The sequence below is a fragment of the Camelus ferus genome, chromosome 10 (assembly GCF_009834535.1).
Source record: "Camelus ferus isolate YT-003-E chromosome 10, BCGSAC_Cfer_1.0, whole genome shotgun sequence".
Classification (NCBI taxonomy): domain Eukaryota; kingdom Metazoa; phylum Chordata; class Mammalia; order Artiodactyla; family Camelidae; genus Camelus; species Camelus ferus.
Window position 1 is genome coordinate 53,345,190 of NC_045705.1, and position 21,556 is coordinate 53,366,745.

A 21,556-nucleotide genomic window follows, 5' to 3' on the forward strand; every position below is an offset into this window, starting at 1 on the left:
TCTCTGCCCAATGGTTTCTAGCCATTTGTGGGGTTGAGGACATTGTAATGAATATCTGTCACTCATTTTGACCAGATGGAATCTGAACTTCTTTCCTATTTGGGGGGAACGCCCCACCTCAGGAGTCCAGAGGCAGAATGCACGCTTCATTATAGAAGCTAAATATATTAAAATCTTGATTTCTCAGCATCCCTTGAAGCCTGGGTACAGGTCTAGTGGTAGTTGTTAAATAAAAGAGAACGAAGAGAAAGGAAACGCAAAGCAAGGACTACAGAGACCTCTCTGGTGGCAGGACTAGTTGCAGCGAGGTGGGGTTTCCATGGCAGCATGAACAGCAGTACCAGCTGAAGTGCCTAGTGGTTGATGGCAGCGACAGTTTCTGTAGCACACCAGTCAGCTCTTAGCTTCATTCTCTGGCTTTTCCAACAATTCTGTGAGATGCTTTAAAAAATCTTCTAATAAACTCAATTTCTGCTTAAATTAGCCAGAATCTTTTACCTGCAACTAAGCACCCTATGCAGAAATCTTGAGGTATCTGATAGTCATGGACCCACTCTCAGAGCTTCAGACCCACACACCCTGTGGTCTGTGGACACCTCCACTTGGGTGTCTCAGCATCACCTGTCACTGGCCATCCTCTTACCATTCTTCCTTGCATATTCCCTATCTCAGCAGCCAGGAACATGGGAAGGAAACTGGGTGATGTGGTGTCAGAGAAGCCAAGGAAGTTTGTACTTCGAGGAAGGATGGCTATCACTTTTAATGCTTACAATGAGACCTGGAAATCTTCTCTAACCGCCTCCACACCTTGACTCTTCAGAGAAGCCCAAGTTCCTAAAACCTTTCCCACACCTGCTCTGAGCTTTCTGCTGTGTTTGGTTCTTACTAATTTGTTCAGTTCTGGCCTTCTCTAGGTCCCAGGGGAACCTCTCTACGTCCCTTTCCTCAGGCTCCATAGCAAGCTGCTGGAGCCAGCCCGCTCCCCAGAGCCAGCCCTGCCCTGGCAGGTAGGTCTGCAGCAGACTTCCTCTTCCTGCGCTTGTGGCCTGTGGGCTGCTTTATCCACTAGGCAGTGCAGGCAGAGTATCCAGGGCCTGGGAGCTTTTCAGGGGCCTGTAAAAATATAAGTCCTGAAAAAAATTAGAACTAAAAATGGCAGAACCTAAATAAATAAATATCTGATTAAATGTCTATAAACTAGACCATTATGTGAAATTCATGACTGTAATTTTATAACAATTTCATAAAAATTTTATTGCACTTGAAAACAATTCATAAGTTAGAGGGTTTTTTTGCATCACAAGGAATTCTACATACACTTAGCTTTATAATCATCTGTGTAGAAGACATTTTTGTTAGATTTCTTCCTAGGTATTTGATATTTTTTGGTTCTGTTACAAATGGGAAGTTTTACTTTCTGTTTGATGCTAGTATACAGAAATGCACTTAAATTTTGTATATAATCTTATATATAGTAACCTTGCAAAATTCACCTATTTAAATAATTCATTTGTAAATTATTTTGGATTCCTATGTAAAAATCATATCATTTAATAATAAAATTTTTATTTTTTTATTTCCAAAAAAATTCTACATGCACTTAGATGATTCCTAAGAAAACTAAGCCAATTGTAAATTAAATGAATTACTCCTAGTGAAAGAATTCAAAAGGCAGAACTACAAAAACAATTTCGAGATTGCAGTAAAAACTCTATTTACTATAGACAATGGGTGCACTTTAATGTTTGATGTGTGTTGTAGGGCCTCCTAGAATAAGAATGCCTGGACTCTTGGAAGAGGCCTCATGCATGGGCCCTGGAGCTTTGGTGTGAGGACCTCATCACACAGACATCAGCCCCTGGAGTCCTTGCACACACTATGGTTTCAGGACTGAGGCTGTAACCAGTCCCTAGAGGCCACTTTCAAACCATGGAAGAGACTGATAATTGTTGCCAGTATTCATTTTCTTCTTAATTTTAATAATAGTCCCCTTCTCCACCTTCCCCAGCCTCTTCTACAGCTGGATTCATAAGTTCTTACGAATAAGTTCTAGCCAATCAATTATGAGAAGCAGTGATGTATACAAGTTCTAAGACACAGGATTTAAATGAAATTGCTCGTCCTCCACTTCCTTTCTCTTTACCTTTCCTCCAGACAGCACAGATAAGCTGCTAGTCACGCCTGTCAATCATGCGGATGAACGTGACATCCTAGAGAATGGTGAAACAGGAAGTAGAAATAAGCTAGGTTCTTCTGACGGTCTCACAGAGCAGTCACCCATCTACCTTGAGCTGCCTCCTTACCTCTTTGGGCTGTTACCTGAGAAAGAAACACATTTCTATGTTTAAGCCCCTCTACTTACTAATTTTTTGTTGTTACAGCAGCTGAGCCTATAGTCTAATATACCAAAAACAGAGCTTTATTTGGCTGTCAGCCTGAGGGGCTATTCCTAAGCTTCCTGGAAGTTGCTTTACCCCTGGCCTCCAGAGGTGTAAGGCCTCCTGAGGCCGAGCTCAGGATTCAAGGAGAAAACAAGGACCTCTCTGTGCCTGGAAAGACGACCACGATGGCCCCAGCCCTGCCCCGGCCTAAGGACGAAGGCCTGGTGCTGCTGGGAGCAGTTGTCTTGTCTAGGGCTCTGCTCCCCGTTTGTCCCAGTGAGTCCCAGGTATGTTGTGTCCCCCTGACATTGTCTCTTCAGAGCAAAGGCTGTCCCAGGCAGTTCTCTGTGACTTTTTAAGTTTATCAGGAGTTTAATGAAGAATTCATCCTCTCTTTCCTATATGAAATGCATCTCTGGGTAGCCAAATAGTTGATGAGATTGTCAACTTAAAAATGCACAACATAAGAGCTATGAGTTTACGTTTTATTCAGGGAACTTACTAGGGACTATAGCCCAGGGGGTGGCCTCTGCTCTGAAGAGGTAGGAGAGAAACCAGCTTATGCATGATTTTGGCTAGGGAACATGTGCAGTCAAACATGCATCTTGATAAAAGATGATTGCTAGCCACAAAGAACAGATATCTCAAGTTAATGATTTTAGTGCTTTTCTGTGTATGGGGAGATGCAAGAATCTGAGTTCATTAAAATTCTTCCTGAGATACACATCTACCTATCTAGGGCCTGGTTTTCCAAAGTACAGAGTGCCTCATCCTGTTTTTCATCCTAGATCCCTCTCAGGGTGCATGTTGGTCAGTGACTGCTGTGGCTAACCACTTAGTCCTTGCCAAACTGGGTGGTAAGCAATGCTCTTTGTTCTTCTTTGTTTGCAAGGGGAAGTGTCTCTTTCAGAAGTATTCCAGCTAATAATTGAAGGGTTGATAGATTGGAATATCACCATTTTCAACCCTCCCTGAATTACTGAATCTAGGCAGTGACCATCCATGGTTATCCATATCACAAAAAGAGAGACATTCAGACATTACATGTGTCTTGATACACAGTATCATCTATGAGGTGTTTCCAAACAAATAGAATCTAAATCTAATCAACTCTCTAGATCTAACTACCAACTTATAGATGGAGCTCCCAATTGAGAGGAAGTGCAAAGAACAGAGGAACACATGAAATGACACCATGAGGATACAATCCAGTCTGTGAGTAACCATAGAGGCAAATGACCTGGTTCCTTCAACAAATATATTGCAAGGGAAAAAAAGTGAGATGGAAGGGAAACCTACAGATTAAAGAGACTTCAAAAAGCATATAAACCAACTGTAAAGTATGGAACTTATTTGCATCCTGGTTTAAAGAAACTAAAACTATTATGAGATGATTGGGAAAAGGTGAACATTTACAAGATATTTGATGATACTAAGAACTTATTATTTTTAATGTTATTTTTACTTTATGTTATTTTATGTTATTTTTTAGGTGTGATCAAGATTTGCAATAGTAGACTATTGGAAACAATGAAAAGCCTATAGAAGAGGGGAGGGTATAGCTCAGTGTTAGGGTGTGAGCTTAGCATGCACGAGGTCCTGGGTTCAATCCCCAGTACCTCCATTGAAATAATTACCTAATTACCTCCCCCCAAAACAAAGCAAAAGCAATAAATAAAAGCCTATAGAAGATGGTTAAACAATTAATGTAACATAATTTAAAATATTTGGGCATACTTTAACTGAGACAAAGACTCTCAGAGTCTTTGTTTGAATCAGAAATCCAACAGAGCCAGAAGATGCATAAAGGCAGAAGAAAGTTCCAGACTACTTCTGACTTGAGAGACCTCTCAGTTATTTCAGAAAGCAGAGATATTAGCTTAAATTATCAGGAAAGGAATAAATTATTAAGACCACCGAACAGATTTGCAGATTCAGTTACATTTTATAGATCATAACAACACCCTCAGAAGCACAAGCCTCTAAAAAAATGCTTTTGTATGGAAAACATTTCCATGGTTCATTGAACGATCCTGCTCTATTTTCTGTTATTGTACATTTTCATACAGTCACCACACTGGACAGGAGGGTAAGATGATCCAGTCTTTAGTGGCATAGACTGGGCTGATTTTCAGTAGCAGAGATGCCTACATTTTCAAGACTGAGAACTGAAATTCTGTCAGTTAACTTTAGGATAAAACTTCCTGCCTAAGAAGCTTTAAGTGTATAACATAAAAAGAGCAACTAAATAAAATGCCTATTCCTTGACTGGATACTCGATCAAAAAACAAACGAACCCTGCTGAAAAGACATTATTGGGAAAAGTGGGGAGATTTTAATATGTGCTGATATCTCGTATTAATATTAAACTTGCTGAGAGTGGTACTTTGAACAGTGGTTACAGAGGAAAAAGGCCTTGTTTTTAGGTGGTATATGCTGAAGTGTTCAGGGATGAAGGGTCATGATGCCTGCAACTCACTCTCAGGGGTTCAGAAAAACTGCATGTTACATTATTAGAGAGAAGTAAAGCAAATGTGGCCAAAAGTTAACAACTGGTAAATCTACATGAAGGAGATGTAGGTGTTCATCGCACTGTCCTTGAGGGGGAAAAGGTCAAATAATTTTAACAAATGGAATGTGAGGTGAGCAATGTTTGCATCTAGAATAGCAAAAAGGAGAATACTTAGGAGATGATGCTAACTTGAAAAAAGCAAGACAGAAGCGAATACAAATATACTAAAATATATTAGGGTGGTAGCATAACTGGTAATTTTTCTGTCTCTTCTCCAAACTTTGTGTTAAAATGTTATGCTACTTTTTTATATGTATTTTTAAACTTTTATCATGGTATATCTCAAATATCATCCTTTATGTATAGCCAAAACCCCTCTTCAGAGAGCTTTTCCCAACTACTCAGTCTAAATTGGACTCTCTTTCACAATCCTGTTTAATTGTCAGCATAGCACTTGCTACAGTGTTTATCCTTTTCTTTAATTTGTTTTCTTGCTCATTGTCTGGGTCACCTCTCATATGGTATAAGCTCTCTGAGGGCAGAAATCTTGTCCAGACCCTAAAACAGTGCAGGTATTTGCTCAACAATTATTTGTTGAATGAATGAATGAAATCAGGTCTTTGTCATCCAACCTCCCATTTTACTGGAGACTCTGGTGTCTTGAGAAGGGGAAGAACTTGTCCCAGTTTCCTCATGAGTTGGTGGTAATATCAGAACTAGAACTCATGCCTTGTGACTCGAGTCTCAAAAGGCTTTTCTTTCAAAATGTCTAAAGGTGAAACAGCTCCTGTGCACCAGACAAGAGGCAGGAGTGAGAGGGTCCACAGCCCATTCTCCTTGTTGCAGTGTGCTAGCAGCCCCATAGGTGGCACTAACGACACTCATTTAGCTCACTGGAAAGTCAGGAAAGCTAGGGAGACATTTTGATAAGGAGGGAGAGGGTATTTGCACAGTCTTAAACTGTTTCTCTATCAACTGCTCATTAGCTGTGGAGGAGAAAAAGTATACAGTAATTATACAGTGGATAAATCAGAAAACTTCTTGACTGTGTTAACATCACCAGTGAGGGACAGGTGGACGAATTGTGCATCCAGAAGTGGAAGGGGAGATATGCTTAAAGTACATCATTGGGTCAACTGACAAAACTGGAATATGGACAGTAGATTACATTGTTGTATCTGTTAAATATGTTGCAGTTGATAACTGTCCTGTGGTTATATAATAAATTATCCTTATTTTTAGGGACTATGTACTGGGGGTATTTAGGAGTAGAAGTCTATAGTGCATGTGACTTACTCTCAGATGGTGCAAAAAATATTTTTTCTAATTTAGATATGTAGAAATATATTTTAATATATAATATTTATATATTTATAATATTTTCAATATGTATTTATATATTTCAATTAGAAAAGATGTATCAAAAATATGTATATATAAGATATAAATAAAGCAAATGGGTAAAATGTGGTGAATCTGGGTAAAGAAAAAAAGGTGAAGCTAGGTAAAGAGGGTATATGGGTATTCTTTCTACTATCTTTATTTTTGCAACTTATCTGTAAGTTTGAAAATTTAAGAAATAAAAATGAATTAAAGGATGGTGGTTCCAGGCACCTTCTCTGCCCACCCACCCCTCTTTCCATTGTGCAACAATTCAGAGCTGGTACCCTGCTTATTTGTGTGTGTCTTCTGTCCCCTTTGCTTCAGTCTTCTCTTTCCTGAAAGGATTGTGTTTGGCTTCTAGACTCTGAAGCTGAGGAGGAGATGGAATTACTGTTGTTCATGACTGGAAAATGCTATTGAAGCTTCTGTAGAGGGATGTAGAGAGGCAGTGGAGGGCTCTGAGGCCAGTCTCTATCCTCACTCTGGCCTCCGGGAACTGAGGGTATCTGTGGGGTCAGCTTGTTGGAAGTGGTCAGGGTTGTGCTAGGATTCCCCAGACATTCTAAAGAGGCATCTGGTATCCAGGGGCTCAGCTGGGCTGGGTGTGGCAAGAGCCTGGGCAGAATGGGGACAGGGAAGGCTTAGCTATCTTTTCTTTCTGCTTACAGTTTCTTGGAAGTGACACAATCCATCTTCTCCCTGAGCCTGGCATGCTGTATACTCTTGAATCTTCAGGAGTCCTTTCAATCTTCCAGTGATTTACTTTGCGTTTAATCAGCAAAATTGGATGTCAGGTAATAGGGAGGTGGAACGTTTGCCTCAGGTTTGATCCTGCACTTCTTCATTAGATGGCTTCTGGTGGTGTTTCCTCTGGCTCCAGACCCTTTATACACGAGTAAAATACACCTCCCTGGCCTGGCCTGCCCCTCACCCAGCCAGCCTCATAGGAGGAGGAAGTCAAGCCCTGCAGTCAGCTGGGGAAAATGAGGAGGATCTGGACTAAGGCTCCAGCTCCCTTTACTCAACCTCGTAAGCCAAGGTCTTGTCTGGGCTCATCAAATGAAGTGCTAGACTGTGAAATCCCTTAGACATATCCAAAAAAATGTTTGGATGAACCAATCACACTTCCAAATGAATGGTATTTTTATCACTAAACCATTGAAAGATTCATTATTAGCTTTCATTGTTCTTTTGGAAATCTTGAAGACTGTTGCAGGTGATAGCTGTCTTGCACTTAGAGCATGTCACAGGTAAGTGAGACAGTGAAGCCTCATGGTTAGGAGCACAGACTCTGGACCAGAACAACCTGTACAGGACTCACATGTACCAGCTGTTGGGTCTTGGACAAGTCACTCTAGCACATTGTACTTCTGTTTCTTTAATAAAGATAATGACAGTATCTGTCTCATGGAGCTATTGTGAGGGTTGAATAAGTTAAAATACAGAAAGCATTTGGAACAGTGCCTGGAACAGAGTAGATATTAGGTAAGTTAGTATCACCTGTATTTTATGAAAACTAAGACACAAAGATGCTGGCACTTTCTTGGTCCTTCAGGAAAGTGTCAACAGAAGATTTTTACGCATGTCAGGACTGCTACCTGGCTGATAGTGATAGCAATGTGTAATTATAAGATGCAATCCAATTTCAAGGAAGTTTCAAAAGTGAAAAAAGTGAGCTTTAGAATCTATGAAATATAAAGCATTATTTAGTTCTTTCTACTTTATTTTTAAGTTAAGATATAATTCATATGCCTGATATTCACTTTTTAAAAGTATAATTCAGTGGTTTTCAGTCTATTCACGAGGTTGTTCAACCATCACCACTGTCTCATTTTAGAACATTTTTATCACCCCAAAAAGAAACTCGATACCTGTTAACAATCTCTCCCCATTACCTCCTTTTCCCAGTTCCTGGCAACTACAAATCTGCTTTCTCTATATATAGGTTTGCCTATTCGGGACATTTTATAGAAATGAAATCATACAAGATATGGCTTTTTGCATCTGGCTTCTTTCACTTAGTGTAATATTTTCAAGATTTATCCATGTTGCAGTATGTATCAGTAATTCATTCCTGTTTATAGCCAACACGGTGTGAATCAACTGCTTCTTGACTTAAGAAAACTGAAGTCCATCTCTTCCCAAGTCTTTGGGGTTTTTACTAACAGAATCAACAAACCATGGAACAAACTGTACTAATTGCTTCTATGTTTTGTTATACTGACAGACTTCAATTCTGATCTCTCTTCCTTAAGTGTCAAGCAATTTGATATTGCATTGTAACAATAACGTTACTATAGAGTGTTTAAGTAAACAATATATATTTGTTGCCAGTGGTGACATTAATAATTACAGGAATAGGATGAGAGCAGATTGTTGTGTAGCAATGACTGCTGGAACAGACTGTGTTCCCTTGGCAGTGTCGAGAGTTTGTCATGTGAGTGGTTATGGTGTTGCAATCCATTACCTCACTGAGAGCTGATGACTTCAGCTGTGGTAACTAGCCATAATATTTAATATAGCTTTCTTGAGCCACTTGAAAACTTCAAAATAAATTTTTTTTTGGTCTAAGGCATTTACACCAAGGGTTCCCCAAGAATACCTAGTACCTCTATGTACATATTTTAGAGAGTTATGTTTTACTTCCTTGTGTAGTTTCTCTGATTCTTCCCTAGAAATGTTAATGATAATTTGCAAATTAGAAATGAATATTTTTCTGTCAGTCTATCTATCCACCTATTTACCTATCCATCTATATCTCACCATGTTCTACAAAGTCTCTTTCTTCCTTCTTCCCTTCCTTCCTTCCTCCTTCCTTCCCTCCCTCCTTCCTTCTTCTTGCCTTCCCTTCATTTCCACTATTCATTCTCTCATTTACTAATGCCATGCTTTTTATTAAATAGCTACTAATTGCCAGCCAGCATTCCAGGTACTGGTAACAAGCAATAAACAAAGAGGCTTGGTCCCTACTGTCTTGGAGCTTAATTTCCAGTGAGGGAAGAAACAAAATAAATTAGATTGTGTTAGATGGTGTTCAGTGCTCTGAGACAACAAAGTAAAGTAATGTGATAGACTGTGGAAGGGACTACTTTAGATAGGGGAATGGAAGTCTTCTCTGAGGAGGTGGCACGTGAGCTGAGATGTACATGATGAAAAGGAATCAGCCTTGTAAGGGTATGAGAGCAGAACCTTATAGATAGGGGAACAGCAAGTTAAAATATTTGAAGCATCTTAAAATAATACAGTTGATACAATGAAAAAAAAAGTAGAAATGAGGGAAAATGGAAGAGACAGAACAGGAGAAAAGTTGTAACACTGATATGCCAGTGCTAGAGTTTCACAAAATTATTAAAGTTGAATTGCAAACTTGGTTTCTACCTTCCTGAAGCCAAGGTGAAAGTGGAAATGTGATCAATTTTATGGTTTGCTTTCTTCATAAGGAAATGAGGTGTCAGTTTTTCAAGGGGAAAAATATATTTTTTTCTGGCATTCAGGATTGAACTACATTTGTTGCATGGATCTTCCTACAAGGAGCATAGAGTGATTTTATGTTAATATGACACCCCCCGCCCCCGCCCTGCCCTGACCCACAAATGTCCATGGAAGCTGTGAATGTTACTTTATGTGCAAAAAGCACTTTGCAGAGGTGATTAAGTTAAAAACTTTGAGATGGGGAGTCTATTCTGGATTTTTCAGTTGGGCCCAGTCTAATCATTTGGGTTCTTAAAAGCTAAAAACCTTTCCTAGCTAGAAACAGAGGGAGATGTGATCTCAGAAGAATGGTCAGAAAGATACAATATTGCTGCATTTGAAGATGGAAGAAGAGGACCATGAACACAAGGAATATAGGTTGCTTCTGGAAACTGGGATAAGCAAGGAAACATTCTCCTGTAGAGCCTCTAGAAAAGAACAAATCTCTGCTGACACTGATTTTAGTCCGGTGAGTCCCATGACAGACTTAGAGAGAGCTGCAAGATAATATATTAGTACTCTTTAAATCAACAAGTTTGTTGTAATTTGTTATAGCAGCCATATAAAACCAATACAATTAGATTCATTTTGGTTGGGATAATGGAAACTCAGCCACTTGAACTAGCTTAAGCAAAATAGGGCACCTTATTATAAAGATTTTAAATATTGCATGGAATTCAAAGGCAGGAATGTGGCTTATTTCAGGATATGCTATGATTAGGGATGGAAAGCTCTCAGAACTCTCTTGGCCTTTCCTCTTTTTGTGAATCTTTTTCATCCTTTCTGTTCTTTTCACATTTTTTCTGCAGCCTGATAATCTGCATTTCTCCAGGTCACATGGTGGGAAAGCATGCCTGTGGACAGCTTCTGACTTTATATATTACAGCATTCTATGTTTCTATGTTAACTACCTAGAGAAAAACTAAAATGTCTCAGTCCTAATTCCAAATTCCCGAGAGTGGGATCTGATCAGCTTTGCTCTGGTACTACTATTGGAGCAATCAACTGCAGCCTGGTGGCCTAGTTTGTCTGAGGATTAGGGCTAGTTTCCAGAAAAAGACATCTCGCTATATCGCTGTTCTTAAAATGCAACTTGCAACTCATCTAGGGGCCAAGAGATCATTTAATGGGTGGAAACCAGCATTAAATAGTGATAAAATGCATGTGGTACAGGTAATATTTTATAAAGCTTGTTTTAGTTATTAAATGTGTAGGTACATGTGTTTTGGCTGATAATGTAAAACATACTTCTTTTGGAAGATTATGATTCAAACAATTTGAAAAACCCTGGACTGGCCAATATGGTAGGATTTTGCTACAGGGATGCAATAAACATCATTCTTAAAATAATCCCTTCAGTAAATTCAAAGGTGTCATGAGTATTTTTTTTTTAACAGCATCTCTTAATATAAGCAGATGAACTAAGGGTAAATTGTGACTTGATAAAGGCAGTTTTGCAAGGGTGAAGACAAAGTGGTACAAGCACACAGCTTTTTTGATAGTCTGGCTTAACTGATAAAATAAACTCCAGTGGTTCACAACCTGGCTTTGTATCAAGCTCTCGTGAGATCTTTTAAAAATGGTTTCATGAGATTTACTTAGAAGTTCTGGAAGGGTGACCTGTGAATCTGTATTTAAACACAAAGTAAAGCAAAACAGATAGAACTCCCTGGATGTCTCTGATATGTAGCAGATTTGGGACTCACTTGACCCAGAGGCTCTGTAGAGTAGCAAGTCATCTGCATGCCTCTCAAACAAGTCTCCACAACTGCCATTTCTCTCCACTAGGCTTTTCACAGACATCAGAAAGTGGACAGTTCAAAATTATTCCTTGGTAAGGATGTGGAATGTAAGACCTCACAGCTGCTGATTAAAGGCAGAGCCATACACTTCACAGCTCAGTGAAGCAGATGGTAAGGTTTATCTTCTTTTGTTGGACATTGTGGCACTAACACTCATGCTTGGATGGAGGCAGGGCTCAGGAGAGAAGTAGAACATTCTTGCAGGCTATTCCAGACCCTCATTAGACAATAATTCTGTACTTCTTGAGAACAAAGTTTGCCAAATACTCCAAAGTTCTACAGTACAAGATGTGGTGGGGATTATATGTGTTTGGAAAATTTGCAAAACTGGTTACCAGTTGCCCAGCAGGGCCATTTTGAGTTTTCAGATGAACCTGACAGGACGAACCCATTGCCAGTGGTGGACCTCTACCTCTAAGCAATAAAATGAATCGATCTACTGTAACAAGTTCTTGGCTATTAATCAAATAAATTTTAGATGGCATCTGCCTGAATAATTAGGCCAGTATCAGGAGAGTTGAATTTCTTTTCCCCCAGCTGCTACAGAGCAAGACCCATGTCCACAGAAGCCATTCCTAGTTGAGGTCAAGAAATACATTAGCATACAGCTGGAGTCCATATTTCCAGCCTCTATTGCAAAGGGCATGCATTCAGAGGGTTCCACAGAGTTGTGGCTAAAACATATTCCTGGGAATTGTCCTTTGATCTGTCAAGAGCCTTCTCAGCCCCTCTGTGGAGACAAACACCCTCCACTCCCAGCCCCTGGAACTGATACTTGATTCATTTCCCTGTCTTGTAGGCCAGTTCTGAACCCACTGCAGTGTTGAGACTTAGACCCCCAGCTCCAGCTGGCTGGACCACAAGACTTTGGGCTCTGAGCAAGAATACTGGCCTGGACATCATCTCAGTACTGTTATATCACTGTTACAAAGTTTGAATTTCGTGTAACATGTTTCTGTTTCAGTGTCGCCGAGGTGGTTCCTCAGGTCCATCCCTAAGAGGAACTGCTCGCCGGGACGCCTCCGAGCTCACCTGGGGGCACCTTCCTCTCCAACCCGGCCGCAGGGAGAGGGGCTTCGCTCCAGGCTACGCGCTTTGTCCCCGCGCGGCCCCCGTCCACCTCCCTGTCGCTGCCCAGCCGGCCGAAAAGTTTCTACAGTTGCGGAATTCCGGGCTCGGCGACCACCAGCGCGAAGTGTGAGCGCCAGTCGGAAGCCAGCACGCCCGCCGGCCCAGGTGAGTGGCTGCTGGCGTCTGGGCGCAGGGCGGCCCCCGCGGGAGTGGGCGAGCGGCCGGGCCAAAGCGGACCTGCCGTTGCTATGACAACGCGCCGGCAAACCGGCCGCTGGGCGTCCGGCTGCCGGGTCGGCTGGCGGCCCCCGCCGCCCGCTCCTAGTGTCTCCTGGGGCCCAGCCGTTGGGACCCCATTTTCCCCGGGTCGGTGTTTGGGGTGGTCCTTGGTTGCCCCGATTCATCCCCACCTTCTCACCTCGACCACATCTTGAGACGTGAACCGTTTTGAAATTTAAATCTGACTTACTCTAGGGTAAGTGTGATTTGGGAAAAATGACACATCCTTGAAAGTTCTGAAGTTGCGGGTTTTTTCCCCTCCTTTCTTCTTTTTTTAATCTCCTAAAGCCTGGCACCTAGTAGGACCTCGTTATATGGTAGCTCTTGCTTACGACACTTAGTGTAGTTCCTTGCACACAGTGGGTGCACATTCGAGGAGCCTCTTACAGATATGTGGACAGGTAATTTAAGCGCTCTGCCTCAATTTCCTCGTCTGTAAGGGCAGGTTATAATTTCTCACGCAGTGTTGTGGGCTCGAAGGAGCCTGTATATGAAACTGCTTTGTGAGCAGTAAATGTCAAGCATTTGGGGTTTAGTTGTAAGGGGTATTTACATGCTGCACGTGGTTTGAGTCTCCCGGTCCCCTGTCACTAGCCAAGGAGGACCTTCTTTTCTGTCTGACCACCAAACAACTCCAGTATCCAACCAGGAAACAGAGTGGTCATGCATCAGAAGAGGGTTCTGTCAGTGAAAAGAAACAGCAGCAGGGTTTTGAGCCTAACTTTCTCCACTTCTCTCTCCTTAGAGACATTGTTACAGTTGTAATTTTATTTGTGTGTCTGATACATAGTGTGTGGTAAATAAGTACTTAAATGTTTGAGTTATAAGGATTTTCCCATGTCATTCAACAGTCTCTCAAAATAAGCATCCTGGTTAAAAGCACAGACTCCAGAGCCAGGCAGAAGCACAGGTGTGAATTCCAGCTCTGCCACAGTTCCTTATCTGAAACCCATGGGGGCAGTTTGTGTTTTAAAATTCAGAATTTTTCAGATTATGGAAAGACAACGTGGTGTATAAACTGCACCACTTCTAGTAGGGTCTGGGGAAGTACCCTGGAAATAAAGAACACATGAATTCTTTTAACTTCATTCTAAGTGTGATAAGTAAAGACTGTACATACTTTCACATGAGTTCAGGTCAGGTTTTGCTAACAGATCAATTTGCCACATGTGTGAGTACATGTGGTGTTTGGAGCTTTTTGGATTTTAGAATTTCAGATAAGGGCATATGAGTCTCTGCCAGTGTAGCTGCTCAGATTCCTCAGCTGTAAAATGAAAATGTTAGTGTCTGCCTACCTCCCAGGTTCCATTCATGTTTTGGGAGGAGTAAATGAGTTAGTACATGTTAACTGCTTAGAATAGTGAATGATCCTTAATCAGTGTTATAGAAAAGAGTCAGCTCTTAGGATATTATTTTTATTGGCTCCATAATAATCCACACTGTGGACAAACCATAATTTATTTGCAATTTATTTATTGTTGGATAGTTATATTTCAAGTACAAAACTGTAGCAATGAATGTCTTTATACTTACATCTTTTGACTAGATTTTTGATTACTGAAGATCAGTTCCTAAAAATAAACTACAGAGTCAAAGGGCAGAGTAAATGCTCTTCAAACATCATGTTATCCGTAGAAAGATTATACCAGTTTGCCATCCTGCTGTCAGTTTTGTGACACCTGTGTTAGCATTATCATTTAAAAAAAAACTTTGTAAATTTCACAGATTAAATATAGTGCCTCATTTTAACTCACATCTTTCATTATTAATGTGTTTAACCATTAAAAAAAATCTTGCTGTTAGTTATTAGGTATTTCTTTTCTGTGAATTGCCTGTACAAGCTCTTTGATGGTTTTTATTTTGGAGTCTCAGTTTTTCTTAATTGTTTAATTGTTTGATATTTGCATGCTGGGCTTTGGCTGGAATTAGTTGGATAAGGTATCCCTGGAGCCTGGGGCAAGTTGTTACTTGCCTGCAGGCTACAGAGCAATGTAGAAAGCAGTGTTTCAGAGGCTGGATCTTGAGGAAAATCAGAAATCAAGACCAGGCTGTTTATCTGAATCTTCAGGCCAACAGAGCTTAGAAAAAAGAGAGCATCCAGGTAGGAAGCAAAAGAATTAGGAAGAAGAAAGAAGGAGAGTGATCCTGAAAGCTGAGAGAGAGATGCTGTAACCTCTTTTTCATTTTTTTTGTAGGGATCTAGCAATTTCTTGTATGGATGATGGGGGAATGGGGGTGGGGACACTGTCTTGGCCAGACACTGGTTTGTGTGAACTCTTTGTAGAGTAAGGATATTAACCCTTGCTTGACATAGGGGGGTGTTTCTCTTACAATTGCCTTTTCATTTAATTTATAATGGCTTTTGATTTATAGAAATTAAAGCAATTTATGTTGCCTACTTATTAACCTATTCCTTTTTGGTTCATTGCTTTTATGCTTAGAAAATCTTTTTCATGCAGAGACCAGGTAACACTCTACATTTTCTTTAAAAATGTTATTTTGTGATGTCAGCAAATCAAGGAAGAGTTAATGAAAGTGAAAGAACTGAGTAGTGTGATTTCCAATAAAAAACCTAAAAGGTGATGATATAAAGGGTGATACTCATGTCATCTTCCTGTCTCCTTGAAGACAGAAGAAAAGAATTTATACTGCTGTATAAGAGATTGACAGAGACTTTCTCTGGCGGTGTCATACATTGTGAACTTGTAGAATCATATCCTCAGAGACTTTTAGAAGTGTCCTGAAAGAGATGTGATCTCTGAAGATATTTCCTACTTCTTTTATCCACCTGATGGTCCTATATAGTATTTCAAGCACCCACAGTTCTTAGATACTGAGAAATAATTTTCTTGTTTTTAAAAGAGGCTTAAAAAGGGGAAAATGTATTGTAGAATTAAATGCTGACCTTCTTGGCACTGGTAAATTAGAATGCTTTCAGATGTGCTTCAGAAAGAATTTCCCTCCCTACTGAGATCCGTTATGGGTCAGTGAGGCGAATTGTGTTTTCTTTGGATCTGTCTTAGGGTTCCAGAATGTGAAGAGTAGACAACTTATTGTTAAACTGTATTAATATATATTCTCTTAGTTTATTAACTAAAATAAATTGTAAGGTGCATGAAAGACTAATCACCTTAGGAATTCCTGCAGTTTTGTCAACCCCAAGCTGTTTAATTTCTGGAAGGTTTGTAAGGTGAGGGGCAGTATCTTTTGTAATTCATCAGAATATTCTTTTTATTTATAATAGACTAATTATCCTTTCTTAATAACCATTGACTTCTCAGTTTGACTATCAGAGAGGATGTGGTATAACATCAAGAATAAAGCCAGAAAAAGCAACTTTCTATTGAAGAAAAGTTGATTTAGAAATAGTGTTAACATTTACTTTATTTTTTAATCTGAATTACTTAGTAGACATTATTAACTATTATAAACTTGAATTCAACAGATATTTATTGCATGCCTACAATGTTCTGAGCACAGTTCTAGAATATTGTGTCATATTTTTACTTTTACATTGTATGTGTCTAAAGTTTGCTTATAATTCAGTATTCTTAATGTGAGCTGTGTTTACATGGAAAAACTAGTCACAGACATATACATTCAGAGAATCTAAAAAAAGCCTTATAGAAGATGTTCATCCAGTCTCTAAGGATGAGATGCTGTTAATTGAAAGTTCTACTCTGTTACTTTGTTGTTTTGGTGGAATGCTCATCTGCAGTGACAGAGCTGCTGGGAGAGAATCCATCTACCGTTTACCAAAGGCAGTGGGTCTGAGGCTCAGGTTCTTATACTTGAATTCTTCCAAGTCTGTTTGCTGTCAGCAAATCTAACATAGAGGCACTTACATCTGCTCCAGGGAGCTCAGTTTCCAACCAGCTGAGGTACTGGGAAGAAAGCAAATATTTACCCTTGGACGTTTTTCATGGAAATCAAATTAACTTTTCCTCTCAATCTTCTTTATGTTGGCCTTCAGTTTATGGCAATAAAATTCAATACTTTTCATATTTGTGATTATGAAAGTAAACACCAATGTCCAGCAGTGATTTTTTAAGTTAACTTAATTGCTTTTCTGTCCTGTCTCTTTGATGGTACATATGTTATAATGTGTTCCCCTAGCTCCTTTTTATACTCACAGCTCACTTTTTTTTATTGAGAATATACCATATAATTCACCCTTTTAAACTGTAAAATTAAGTTTTTGCAATCATCAGACTGTCTAATTTTAGAATGTTTCATCACCCCCAAAATGAAGCCCCACATCCATTTGCAGTCACTCTCCATTCTCTACCTCACCCCTGCACCTGGCAAACACTAATCTGCTTTCTCTCTGTATGGATTTGCCTATCATTGTGGGCATCTTATGTAAATGGAATCATGCAATATGGGGTCTTTTTGCATTTGACTTCTTTCATTAAGCATGATGTTTCCAAGAATCATTTCTGTTGCAATGTGTATCTATCCTTCCTTCTTTCTATAACCAAATAAAATTCCATTGTATAGTTATAACACACTGTTTTTTGTTTGTTTGTTTTTTTAAATTAATTTATTTTTTAATTGAAGTATACTTAGTTACAGTGTGTCAATTTCTGGTATACAGCATAATGTCCCAGTCATGCATATATATATATATTTGTTTTCATATTTTTTCATTAAAAGATATTATAAGATATTAAATATAGTTCCCTGTGCTATATAGAAGAAATTTGTTTTTTATCTATTTTTATATATAGTGGTTAACCTTTGCAAATCTCAAAGTCCCAAATTTATCCCTTCCCACCCTTTTTCCTCCAGCAGCCATAGGATTGTTTACTATGTCTGCAAGTCTGTTTCTGTTTTGTAGATTAGTTCATTAGTGTCCTCTTTTTTCTTTTCTTTTTTGTAGATTTCACATATGAGTAACAGATTGTTTTTATCCTGTCATCAGTGGATAGCCATTTGGGTTATTTCTTCTTTTGCTCTCATGAATGATGCTGCTATGAATATTTGTATATACATTTTTGTATTGATATATCTTTTTATCTCTTGAGTATGTATCTAAAAATAGAATTGCTGGTCATATGGTAACTCTAAGTGTAACTGTTTGAAGACTGCCAAACTGTTCTCCAAAGTGGTTGCACCATTTTACATTCCCACTAGTATTGCATGAGGATTCTCATTTCTCCACATCATCACCGACCCTTTTTTATTGTCTGCCTTTTTGATTATAGTCATCTGCATAGGTGTGAAATGATACTTTATTATACTTTTGATTTGCATTTCCCTGATGACTAATGATGTTGGACATCTCTGGCCATTTGTATATCTTCTTTGGTGAAGCATCTAACTCCTTTGTTTATTTTTTATTTGGATTATCTTTTTATTCTTGAGTTGTCAGAGTTTTTTTATATGTTCTGGGTACTAGACCCTTACTAGACATATGATTTGCTAATATTTCCTCCCATTCTGTAGGTTGTCTTTTTGCTTGCTTGGTAGTGTCCTTTGAGGAGCAAAAGGTTTTAATTTTATAAAGTTCAGTATATCTGTTTTTACTTTGATTATTTGGCTTTAGATATCATATCTAAAAACACCATTGCCTAAATCAAGGTCATGAAGATTTACTCATATGTTTTTTTCCTAAGAGTTTTGTGGTTTTAGCTCTTGTATTTAGGTCTTTGATCCATTTGAGCTAATTTTTGTATATATGTATGAAGTAGGTGTCCAAATTCATTCTTTCGCATGTGGATAACCAGTTGTCCCAGGACCACTCACATTAGTGAACATTAATGTCCTCACATTATTTGAGTCAACTTGTGAGTCATGTTTTGAGGAAGCAAAATTTGATTGATTCCTTGTCATCTCAACTGGATGCCACCATCCTACACAGAAGACACTCCAGGCAAAGGAGCATCTGTATTACTTACAATATTCATGAAGGCTTATAACTTGGTGAATTGTCTTGTAGGGGATGTAAGCTTCGGGGCTGCTTCCACCTCCAGTCTAATGTAAGGCCTCTCAAGTGGACCTGTGTAGCTGTCTCCTTGCCGTCTTTCTCCTGAATCATAACCTGATTCCCACTTGACCTTTCGTGGAAAGAGAAGAGTAGAAGAGGCATTGCTTCCTTCTAAGCAGGAGAGGCCCTAAAATTTTCCTTCCAGACTCATGGGAGGACCTGGGAAGAGTTGTGGACTTTTCGACAAAGAAAAGGGGACATTCTCAAGGGAAGGCAGAGCTTTTCCACCTCCTTATACTTCCCACTGAAAGCTCCTCTCTCTGGAATTGTGACCTAATTGAGCCTTGGCTTGTTTCAGTACCCCTTTTCCTTGGAATGGAGAGATAGGGAAGGAAGATTTGTGTGCTTCACAGAGGTTCAAATGTGCAGTCTGGGAAAAGCTTAGGATTGGGTCAGGCTCACCTGAGTTCAGATTTTGTCCCTGCATCCCTATTTTTGATTTCCTTTTCTATAAAATGGGGTTTATAATCCCAGCTTCCCAGGATTATTATGGAAAACAAATCAAATATCATATATAAAGTGCCTAACATGCTTGTAGCTCCTCAATAAATTCATTTCCCTTCTCTCTTTTCCAGATTTTCTGGTAAATTTGTATAAATACAGTGTTTTTTTAAACACCATAGAATCTTAGCATTGGAAGGGCATATGGTCATAACCATAACACTTTGCTGAATCTGTCAAAGCTCTTTTTCATGTTTATTCACTCAATTTTGATTTATTCAGTCAATTTTTATTGATCACTTTATTGTGTTTCAGGCACTGTTCTCTGTGTGCCTGTCATAAATCAGCAGAGGAGAGGTGACAGACGTACATGACACAGAGCCTGCCACGTGGTTGCCATTTCACTTACCCTGCTTCTCTCATTTGATTCATTTACTTACTCAGTTATGAGCCAGACATTATGCTGGTTTCATTGAATACAAAGATCCAGTCTTTGAGAGCTCACAGTCTGTTGTGGAAGGAAGCAGACCAAGAAATTCTTATCTTCTATGGGAGGTGCTAGAAGAGATTGGATCGGTCTGTGGGAGCTGGAGGAGAGCACACCCGAGTCTGCGAGGGGGAGTCAGGGAAGAATGAGTGGAACGGGAAAGGAATCTGAGGCAGAATGAACAGGAGGCCCAAAGGCCTGGAGGTGGGAAAGAGTGTAGATTCTTAAGGAAGTGGATATCCAGGGGATTGATCAAAGACAATGGCTTGACAGGCCAGCAGTGCCCAGCTTACAAAGAGCCTGCATGTGCCAGGCTGAGATGTGAGGTCAGTTTAGATGGAGAAGACAGAAGCATAATTTGTCATTAAGAGTGAACTTGGTTTTATTCTTCTTTTCTAAGCCTAGCTTAAAAAAATGTCCTTTTCTTTGTCTTATGTCTTTGGCATTTTCCCCAAGCACCTGAGATTTGGGCTTTTGCTTTCCTGATTCTCTAGTTATAGCATCCTGCCACTTTAATATCGTCCTAGGTTACTTGCCTGTCTACTTTGGGGTTATGACTTCATAGCTCATGGACAGCTCCCTCTGTGGCCATTTACTTTCTCTGGAAGAGTCTCTGTCCTGTTTGCCCCAGGGCTTACTTGGTAAGAGGAAAGACCAATTAGGCTGGCAGAGACTAGTGGAGAGAGCCGTTGGAGCAGGGCCAGGTACAGGGGCAGGCCCCTGACCTGGAGGTGCTGTCTCTGGTGCTTCTGATGTCGGCATAGTCATAGCCCCTCTTCTCATCTCCTCCCACAGTCACTCACTGCTGGGCTCTGCTCCGGGGCTGTCTCTAAGGTCCCTGTTGTTTTACCATAATTCAGGGTAACTGAGGGGTTGAAGAGTGTCCCAGCAGCTCAAAAGTCTTAGTCTTGTTGAGGGCAGCCTCCTTCATGTAGCCAGTCATTTACCCCCTCGAGACACAGTCTACATTGGCCCTTCAGACATGAAAGAACTTGTCTGACTTTCCAGAGGTCACTTATGTGGGACTTTGTTCTGAGATCCTCCCTCTGTTATAAGTTATTGAAGGAACTGGCTTTGAAAAGAAGATTGATTAGGGTTTGGGAAGGGACGATATGACAGCTGTTTCCAAATATTTGAAGGGTTGCTGAAGTGTAGCAGATGAGGGGCAAGATTTTGGTCTTTAATCATGGCCCTCCTTACTAGCGTTTTTGTTTGTTTTCATCTAAATTCCTTTCAGCCTAAAATAATTCTGTGAATTCTGTGATTCAGTAAATGAAGCAGGCAGTGACTATGCTGATTAAATCTAGATTCTTGAGGCAGATTGAGTGGCATCATTTTAGCTTTTTGAGCTCAGCCACTAGTGAATTGAAGTTGTAATAGCTATATTTATTATACTCAGAATTGAATGAGTTATTAATAAGCCATTGCTTAGCCCCATATTATCTCTGTTTTGCAGACTAATTTTTTTCAATAGGATTTCCTTAATTGTATCAAATGTTTCATTCCTAGAATACTTAACGTGTCTGATTCGTATAATCTCCAGGGAAACTAAACGGTCTTAATTACATCCAGCATTTTGATTTCATTTGATTCCTTAGATGAGATTAAAAGTAATTTATTTTAAAGGCTATGACTACTCTCTATATGCTTATTACAAATTTAGAAAGGTTTGATCCTATTACATTAGCGTTGCCAACATCTCAGGTAATTTAGGTTGTGGACTAAGCATATGGTGTGGTT

At 39.7% G+C, this 21,556-nt stretch overlaps 1 protein-coding gene across 9 annotated transcripts in view; it reads left to right on the forward strand.

Annotated features, from left to right (window-relative positions):
• The first annotated feature begins 1,698 nt into the window (after positions 1-1,698).
• STK33 (serine/threonine kinase 33) overlaps positions 1,699-21,556 on the forward strand; it is a 129,481-nt gene continuing 109,623 nt past the window's right edge. The window contains exons 1-6 of one of the 9 annotated variants that reach the window (XM_032489089.1): positions 1,699-2,668; positions 3,170-3,238; positions 3,500-3,596; positions 6,945-7,070; positions 11,536-11,660; positions 12,514-12,785. The gene's annotated coding sequence lies outside the window, so the exon portion shown is untranslated. Of the gene's footprint in view, positions 3,239-3,346; positions 3,597-6,479; positions 7,071-9,900; positions 10,217-11,535; positions 11,661-12,503; positions 12,786-15,340; positions 15,366-21,556 lie in introns of those variants that run through there. The other 8 variants (XM_032489095.1, XM_032489090.1, XM_032489097.1 and 5 more) reach the window with 8 other exon arrangements.